At 44.8% G+C, this 8,480-nt stretch overlaps 1 protein-coding gene across 1 annotated transcript in view; it reads left to right on the top strand.

Annotated features, from left to right (window-relative positions):
* The window catches only part of LOC310839179 (autocrine proliferation repressor protein A-like), a 223,622-nt gene that overhangs the window by 101,217 nt on the left and 113,925 nt on the right, over nucleotides 1-8,480 (top strand). The gene's annotated exons all lie outside the window — the stretch shown is intronic.

The following is an 8,480-nucleotide window of genomic DNA, read 5'->3' as shown; positions in this document are numbered from 1 at the left end:
CACACATGCAAGCAGCAGATTTCAACAGTTCATACTGCCTTGCTTTGAGATTATACACACTGTACTCATGCAAGACAATACACCTCTCTGGGAGTTGTTGGCATCCGTCTGTTTCGAAAGACAATGGGGTGCTCCTTCAGGGGCGAAGTCAAACTGCTGCACCAACAGGACCAATTTGATCTTCTCGGGGCACAAGCCTGGGCAGTGTGTATGGAGGTCCTGGGCTGCCCAGATGACAAGACTCTCAGCCTTGTTGATGTAAGTTCAAAGGAAAGCAGAGTAACCAGCTTGGAGTTGCTGGAAAGAGGCAAACAAGGCACCATACAACTGTCTTAGGGACTCCACTCTGGATTTATGTAGGGTTTACTCCTTACCCTTTTCTTTTCCCAAAGCTGTTCTGCAAGGCAGTGGAGGTATAGGGTCAGACTGTTCCTTCTCCTAGGTGGGCTACCTGCCCAGGTTGATGAGCCCCATCTGCCCCTCACTTCCGCCTATAGCACTTGCAGAAACTGCCTTCTTCACCATTGGACCCCCTGTTGGTCTCATCCACTCAATCCACCACAGCCTGTCTTCGCCTGCCAGGGAAATCCCTAACTCACTGAGGGTCTGAGATCAATCTGATACCCTCATCTGGTTTAGCTGGACTGTCTGAGCCGTTCCCAGGATGTGGTGGCTGTTGCATGCTGATAGTTTCTAAGAGCCACAGGGGACCAAAGGTGGACAAACTACCCCAGAAGGAGCATGACCCCACCAGAGGCACTACCTTCTGAGTTGGCAATGGTTAAGATTACAGTACTTTCAAAACAGTTCCTCCTGTTTGCATTATCTGGCTAGCTGCTTTTCCTAGTGCCCCTGTACCTGACTAGCTCTGCCCCTCCCAATCATCTTTTGCCTAGCAAGATGTTCCCCTCCTCTCTTTCCCCTCAGGTAGAGACCAAACCCATTACAAAAGGGCATTTGCTTCTGCACTGCTTCAGGCAGTGGCAGGAATGCAAAAGGGAAGGGACAGGGTGATGTTTGCCAGCATGTGTCACCTTTTTCTCCCTCCACTTCAGTCTAGGCCTGAACCCATCCTTTAGGTATAGCAGAGCACGTGTCGGCTTCAATTTGACCATGTGCTGGGAGGATGCTTTGGCCACTGAAGAACAACTGGCACATTTCCATCTGCATAAGGGCTGCCTACCATGTGGTTCAGTGCCTTCCATGCTCAGTGACCTTTATAAGTACAGGTATTTGTGCTGATATTCTTTTTCAAGAAGCATGAATTACTTTCATAGCCTTTGCAGAACTGATACTAATGACTTAAGTACTTTTACTTTACTTTGTCTCTGAAGTTGTGTAGCTCTTTTGAGGCAAATCCCAAACTAGTCAATCACCTACCATGTGAATACCCTTGAATCTTTTCCATGTCTGGATCTTGACAAATTCTCTTCTTCTAATACACTCTGATGAGGAAAGTGTTTACTTTCTCACGTCAAAATCTAGTGGCAATCTGGAGTTTGTTTGAAAACCATGCTTTATAACAACATCTAAATTTCATGGTCCGTGAAGAAGTGGACATTGCTTTCACAAAAGTAGTTTAATACTAGAATTAAAAAAAAAAAAAAGGCAAATCATGAAGCTACCTTAGAGAGAAACTGGGAGCTGCCGTAACCTGCTCCCCATCTTCCTACATTTGGAGCCCCAGGCTCTTCCCTGTTCAAACAATCCCAGCACGCACCTTATCAGGATGTCTGTTTCTGCGCTCTCTTAAATGTTGTGTTGCTTGTGCCTCTCTGGTGACTCATCAAATTGTAATCGTTGGTTCTGAGAGCAATGAGTTCAAAGATGTGTGTAGATCAAAAAAGTGCAGAGCTGTTTAATATATGTGGAATTTTTAAACATTCATATTAAAAAGCTCTGATTTACACACATCTTTGAGCTAAATTGCTCTCAGCGCTGATGATTACAATTTGTTATTTGAGAACTCTGTGCTTTGGAAACTCCCTAGGCAGAAAATATGTCCTACTTTTATTACAAAGCTGTGCCTTTTCAAACTTAATTATTTAAATATCCTTCAAATGCATTATTTTCCTTTGCTTTAATGCTATGCACAGAGAACAATGTGCTAGCATATGCCCTCAAGCACTTGCCCTGTAAGACAACATTACTTGTTGCTTTACCAAATTAAAAATATGAATCTCGCTTTTGACACACCGACCACCATCTTCCAATAACAGAGCTAAGTAAGCAAGTTCCTTGGCTTTCCAAACAGGCATTATTTTTACAGGCCCTCAAGCCAGTGGTTCTATAAATTGTATTGTTTTCCCCTTCCTCTCCCAAGAAGAATATTTTTATCTCATTTTTAGTATACTATTGATCCTTGTTCTGTCCAGCAGTCACTCAGCGTGCAGAACTGAACAGACACTTTGCCATGCCTGGGTGAGAGCTAGTTGGAGAGTCTTTTGCATAACTGACCTTGAGATGATATCTGGGGCCATCTGAGCTGAGGAGACACAATCTCCAGCCTGTCTCTCTGCTCAGATCTGACTAAGCCAGCAGAGGGAGCATTTGCTCTTTCTGCCCTGCTGCGGGCCTTTATTTTTCAGTGCAATGGAGGCTTCGGCCTGGTCCACAGTGCTGTTGGCAATGTCTGTGGGCAGCCTTTTGCAGCTGAATCGACACCTCACATTTTAAATTTATTTTATACCCCTTCACATATGTCTTGCAGTTTCTTTCTGCATCAGCTCTGTGAACTTTGAGGATATTGGGGGGGGGGGAATTGTGTGGGTTTGCTTCCCCCACAGCTTTTTTCTGCTCCCATAGCCCACCCAGTGCTGGGAGTGACCAGAGCCCCTTTAAACGGGGCCATTTGTGTAAGATATGTTCATGTTGTTGCCATCTAGTGGTTCCCAAAGGCAAAAGTATTTCCTTGAGGAAAATATTGGCCCTGAGCATGCAGGAGGCCTCTGTTCTGGGGAGTGGTCCTAATGTGGATACCTGGCTAAAGGTTGTATAACAGAAACCAAGTAGGGCAACCAGTTACTGTTCATCTTACAGGTGTAGCCCGTATACATTATAAACCAGGCATTTATCACATTTATCTCCTCATGGTTTAGAAGTGTGCGGGTCCTGGTATTTCTGCTTTCTCCCTTTTTTGTCTTGGGGATACAGTGGTATATGGAAGATGGTTTTAAGGACACAATTTTTCTGCACCATCTATCTCTTTCTAGAAAATACCACAGGCATCATTTACTTCTTCACAGATCAAGAGCCCTTCTGTACCAAATGTTATGTTGCTACCACTTTGAGCTCTACAGGGGAGGATTATTTCAGCAATTTTGAGTAATTGAAGGTACTTGTTTTTAAACAAGCAGTTTCCTCAATGATTACTAAGTCACATCTTTCTGTTCCCATTCTCAGGTGAGACTTCAGGTTAATACAGCTGGCCCCTGGTGGGATAGCGGGTCTTATATTATGGTTGCCACTTGAGAAAGTGGTAAGTGGACTGGAGATTTTAGAGCATTCTTGACACTGCGGAGGAAGTCAAAGCTGTTTCTGCACAAGCGGTATGTGTTAATTTTTCTCACACTTGCTACTTGCTACATTTTCCTCCGAGCTGTGCTTCTGTTGTAGAAACACTGGATTGACCCAGCAGTCAGCCTGCAAAATACATTTCTTCCCGCAGGTACCATGCTCATTTGCTGTTAAGATTGCTGTGTGGCCTAACAGTGTCAACCAACCACTGGTTACTTTTTGTGAAGTGAAGAGTAGGGTCAAAGGAGCATATTGCTGCTTCTCTGTCATGGAAGGGCAGGTGGAGGACCTAGTCAAGATATCGGGAGAAGGAACATCTCTATTCGGCTGTTTTATGTCAAATTGTGTGAGGCAAGAAATTGGGGCTACACATTCACTCTGCACTGCTATCCACAGTGGGGGCATTCTCTAAACCTAAGGCTGCCCCATGAGATGGTTCCTGCTTGCATTTGCAAGACTCCCCCCGGCAAAAGTGCTCCTAAATTTGCAGGCAGTGTCAGGAAGGGCCTGCTTAGGGCAAGATGGTGGAGATGGTGCAAGTAGTAGGAATGGAAATCAGGTCTTGGCAATAGAAGAGGAGGAGTTTGGATTTGATATCCCACTTTATCACTACCTGCAGGAGTCTCAAAGCGGCTAACAATCTCCTTTCCCTTCCTCTCCCACAACAAACACTCTGTGAGATGAGTGGGGCTGAGAGACTTCAGAGAAGTGTGACTAGCCACCCAAGGTCACCCAGCAGCTGCATGTGGAGGAGCAGAGACGCGAACCCAGTTCCCCAGATTACGAATCTACCGCTCTTAACCACTATGTCTCTCTGTATAAGTTTCCCTCCCAGCCCTACTTTTCCAGATCCATGGCTGGTCCTATTATTAGACAGAATGAGGCAACTGCTTGGGAGGAGGGGAGCCCCACTTCCAATACTATTCCCATGGAGCCTCCTCAACCAGCCCCATCCCCATGAGCTTGCAAGGGAGTGTCCCGAAAGAAGGTATGGCTGGAACATTCAATAGGAGCATACCATAGTTCAAGATTTTGCTGCAAGTCACACTAGTTCATACTATTAAACCTTCTAGAAATAATCATAATCTTGAGTTTAGAAGCAGAGCAAGTTAGCTGTGCACTTCCCTTTGCAGGAAGCAGGAATTTATAAAGTGGAAGTGGACAAACTGTCAGAAAGATGGAAAGGCTTCTTTATGGAGGTAAAACCACTTGCTCCACTGAGACTATTTCACACACAGCAAAATCAGGGTGGATTGGGCACTGAAAATGTATCACATACAGGAATTATATTGTTACAGGCCACCACAATCTCTGTCAAGCAGTAGCAAGAGATTCCTGGGTTTGTGTTCCTTTGGAATGAGGCACAATAGAGACTAGTGTCTTTAAGAAATACGGTTTATTTTATACATGTTTACAGCTGAAGCCTTCAGTGGTGGAGGTGCAGAACATCACATCCCAAGACTATCTCTCATTGCTCCTCTTGTCAGCAGCTTGGGTCCAAATCAGCAGCCAGTCATGCTTCTCGGTGCAGCCTTTTCCAGCCAGCGCACTTCAGAGTTCCTCCTTCCCAGAAAACCCTGTTCCCCAAACCTCTGTGGTGACATTGCACCCTTTTCTCTGGCAATCTTCCCCTCTCAATTCTGCTAAGTAACACACAGCTGGAGGAGGAACTCCACCCCTTTCCATGTCTGACTGAATATCTGACCTTTCATCTGGGTATTAATGATTCTGCCTTTGTTCTTTGAAGTCAAGGCAGCTTCCTGGGGGATTGGCTTAGAGAGGTGCTTAACAAACCCCACATATATAAATTTTAAAAATTATGGAGAACCTGGCACTGGGAGTGATGTAGATTGGGGAAAAACTGTAGTTCACTGGTAGAGCATCAGCTTTGCATGCAGAAGCTCCTAAATTCAATCACCAGCATCTCCAGGGAGGTTGGAAATAAATGTGAAATACTTTCAAATCACCATGTAATTTCCAATCTAAGACATTTTCAGGCCTTCCATCAGATATCTAGACAATTTAGGGCAAAATCTGGTGCAATAAAAGGCAGCAAATATTTTTCTTGTTTTCAGACTAGCTCAATCTAATGTCCAATCTAATGTCCAGTGTGGTGTAGTGGTTAAGAGCGGTGGACTCGTAATCTGGTGAACCGGGTTCGCGTCTCCGCTCCTCCACCTGCAGCTGCTGGGTGACCTTGGGCCAGTCACACTTCTCTGAAGTCTCTCAGCCCCACTCACCTCACAGAGTGGGGGAGGAAGGGAAAGGAGAATGTTAGCCGCTTTGAGACTCCTTCGGGTAGTGATAAAGCGGGATATCAAATCCAAACTCTTCTTCCTTTTGAGGGAGCGGTAATGAAAAATAACAGCTTCCTAAAAATAATATAGCATTAAGAGGCGCATAACTGCATAAAGTATTCTGCCATTAGGCACCACTACTGAAAAATGCAATCATTGTTGCTTGGATATCTTCGTGCTGCCCATTTTTTACTCTTTGTAAGACTAATTGCAATTTCTTTTCCAGGTCACCTTCCTGGACCCCTGGGCACAATAACTACATATTCACCCCAGAGGTACAGATCCTCCCAGACACATTTTTCTGTGCAGACTGCAATGGAGAGGAATGCCATAGGAAGCTGGTTTGAAACCAACAAGGGATACTGTGGCTCCTGCTGCTGAAATCATCCATGATGGAAGAATAAGAGGCACTGAGAAGACCATACACAGGACCAGGTTGGCAGAGAAAGAACCTTGTGTGGAGAGAGTGTACAGGTCTCGCTGTTAAGACAAACTAAATTGGTTTGGTGGTGGGGATATGATGTCACAAGCTGCAGAAGGATGCTAATCTGGAGCCCTGAAAGAGGACTAGATAAGAGTAGAAGTGGAAATGGTAGTGGAGAACAAGTAGGGACTCATTCTACAGTATTTTCAGAAGCAACAGTGATGCCATGGATATCGGCCTAAAGCATGGCTTAGCTTGGAAGCAAACTCCCAATGTTCTTAAGGGGGCACTGCAAAAGGAGGGGAAAAGTTGTTAAGGCACCCTTAAAGTCTTCTCTGGCTAAAATAAATTATCTGGGACAGAGGGTTCCTGGTTTCCTTTGATCTGCATCTCCCCCTGACCCCACAGCATCCACCCTTCCTCCTTACTCCCCTAAAAACTGAAATAGCAGCATTGGAAGATGCCCTCCCCATACTACAGTGCCAGAAGGCCCAAGCACCACTGCTCTTTCAGTCCTGATGTGGTACTGAGAGCATCTAGAAAGAGCCCTTCCTCCATTTACTGCTACCACTGCCATAAAAGGAAATGAGGAGAATCCTCTTTCCCGCCCATAGAGGCCAGACAGGGACCACATATTAGGCAAGGTGAATCCCCACCCCTTGCTTTGGATATCAGAGAAAGGGGTAGAAGATCGTGAGAAGCATGAGCATTGCTAACATATTCATCCCACCTATGACTTAATCAAACCAGGTTACCCACTACCACCACAGATAGCCCATTGATTCTTATTTACATTTTGTGGGCACTGAAACCCATTTTGCAAGGCTGCTATAAACTCACATTCCTTAAGAAAAACAGCCTGCACTGTTAAGAGATTATTTAAGGTAAGGTAATTTCTGGAGATAAGCATTTTTTCCCCCCTACAAACCCAAATGTGATACCTTAGTGCCATCTGCTGGTTGCTGCTCAGGCTGCATGAGTTTGAAAAGTTGAACCAATTTTAGCAAGAGCGGGATCTTTAAAAGAAAAATAGTGGGCCCGAGCAGAATTTTGAAGCTCTTACTAAGAACCCATGCAGGAAATTAGCCAAAGTTCAACCCCACTTGCTCCATTATCAGGAAGAGCTGCGATGGTCAAGCAAGTCTGCATTAGATACACCGCCTCTGTTCTGCTAATGTGTATTTTGAATGCAATTCTCTGACTCAGATTAATTCACTTTTGTAGGATCTGAGACACACTGGAGGTGAACACCCAAGTTTTGCTGGATGTTATTTAGACAAAGCAATTGTTGCCTATTTTTGGAGGTAATCCTGTTATTCTGTAAGTATACAGTGCAACTAAGATTTTAAAGGCTTTATAATAGATAGAAGTCAACTGGCATGTTAACCCCATCTAGGCACATCCCCTGAGACAGCTTTAAAAATCCAGAATCTGATGAAACAAAAACTGCATTTTGCAAAGCCATGCAGGGAAAAGACATAACAGTATCGTAACATTATGCTGGTTTGTGACGAGGTGGGTTCAGTGTAGGCATGTTTACATTTTACCAACAAGTGGGTTGCTCTTGCTGTTCCCTAAACATAACATCTTGCAGGTTCCCCAGCTTGTGTAAACTACTGTACTGTGGAGATGCAAACCCAGTGGGACTAGGGGCCCTACTGTAGCCTGCTGTCTTACCCCAAATCCACCAGGGTCTTCTCTAAGCCCCTCTCAAAAAACAACACCCTGGGCAGTATCCAGTTAAATAATTGTACCTGTGCAAGGATTTCTGCTAGCAGAATGGGACTTCCACTCCCAAACACACAATCCCCAGCTCTGCTCCAGAGGGTTAGGGGATCTTCCAGAACATGTTTAGGGAAAGAACATTCTGTTGAGCAAGGAGAATTCGTTGCCCTGACTGTTCGCCTTAGTGCAAGCTTGAATACAACCCACTGTAACCTCGTTTCCTAATGTACGCTTTATAACCTCTTTGCATCTGGCTACTGATAGCAGCTAGCTATCAGTAACCAGTGTCAATGCTGTGAAGCCAGATGAATGCTTTACATTCTGGTCCCTTAACTTAAACCAATCTTACCAGCAGCTTCCCCTGGCAGATAGAGAAAAAATAAAGCTGGGGAGGGAAACCACAATGAAACCCTTCCTCAGTATGGCTACAGAAATGTCCCCAATCTCACAGATCTAAAGAGACTGGCCCAATTTACCAACTGGCAAGGACCCTGAATCGCTTGATGCAATGCTACTAA

Source organism: Podarcis gaigeae, assembly GCF_964106915.1.
Source record: "Podarcis gaigeae genome assembly, chromosome: 2".
In the NCBI taxonomy this organism is placed as follows: domain Eukaryota; kingdom Metazoa; phylum Chordata; class Lepidosauria; order Squamata; family Lacertidae; genus Podarcis; species Podarcis gaigeae.
This window is presented reverse-complemented; position numbering and strand designations above follow the sequence as displayed.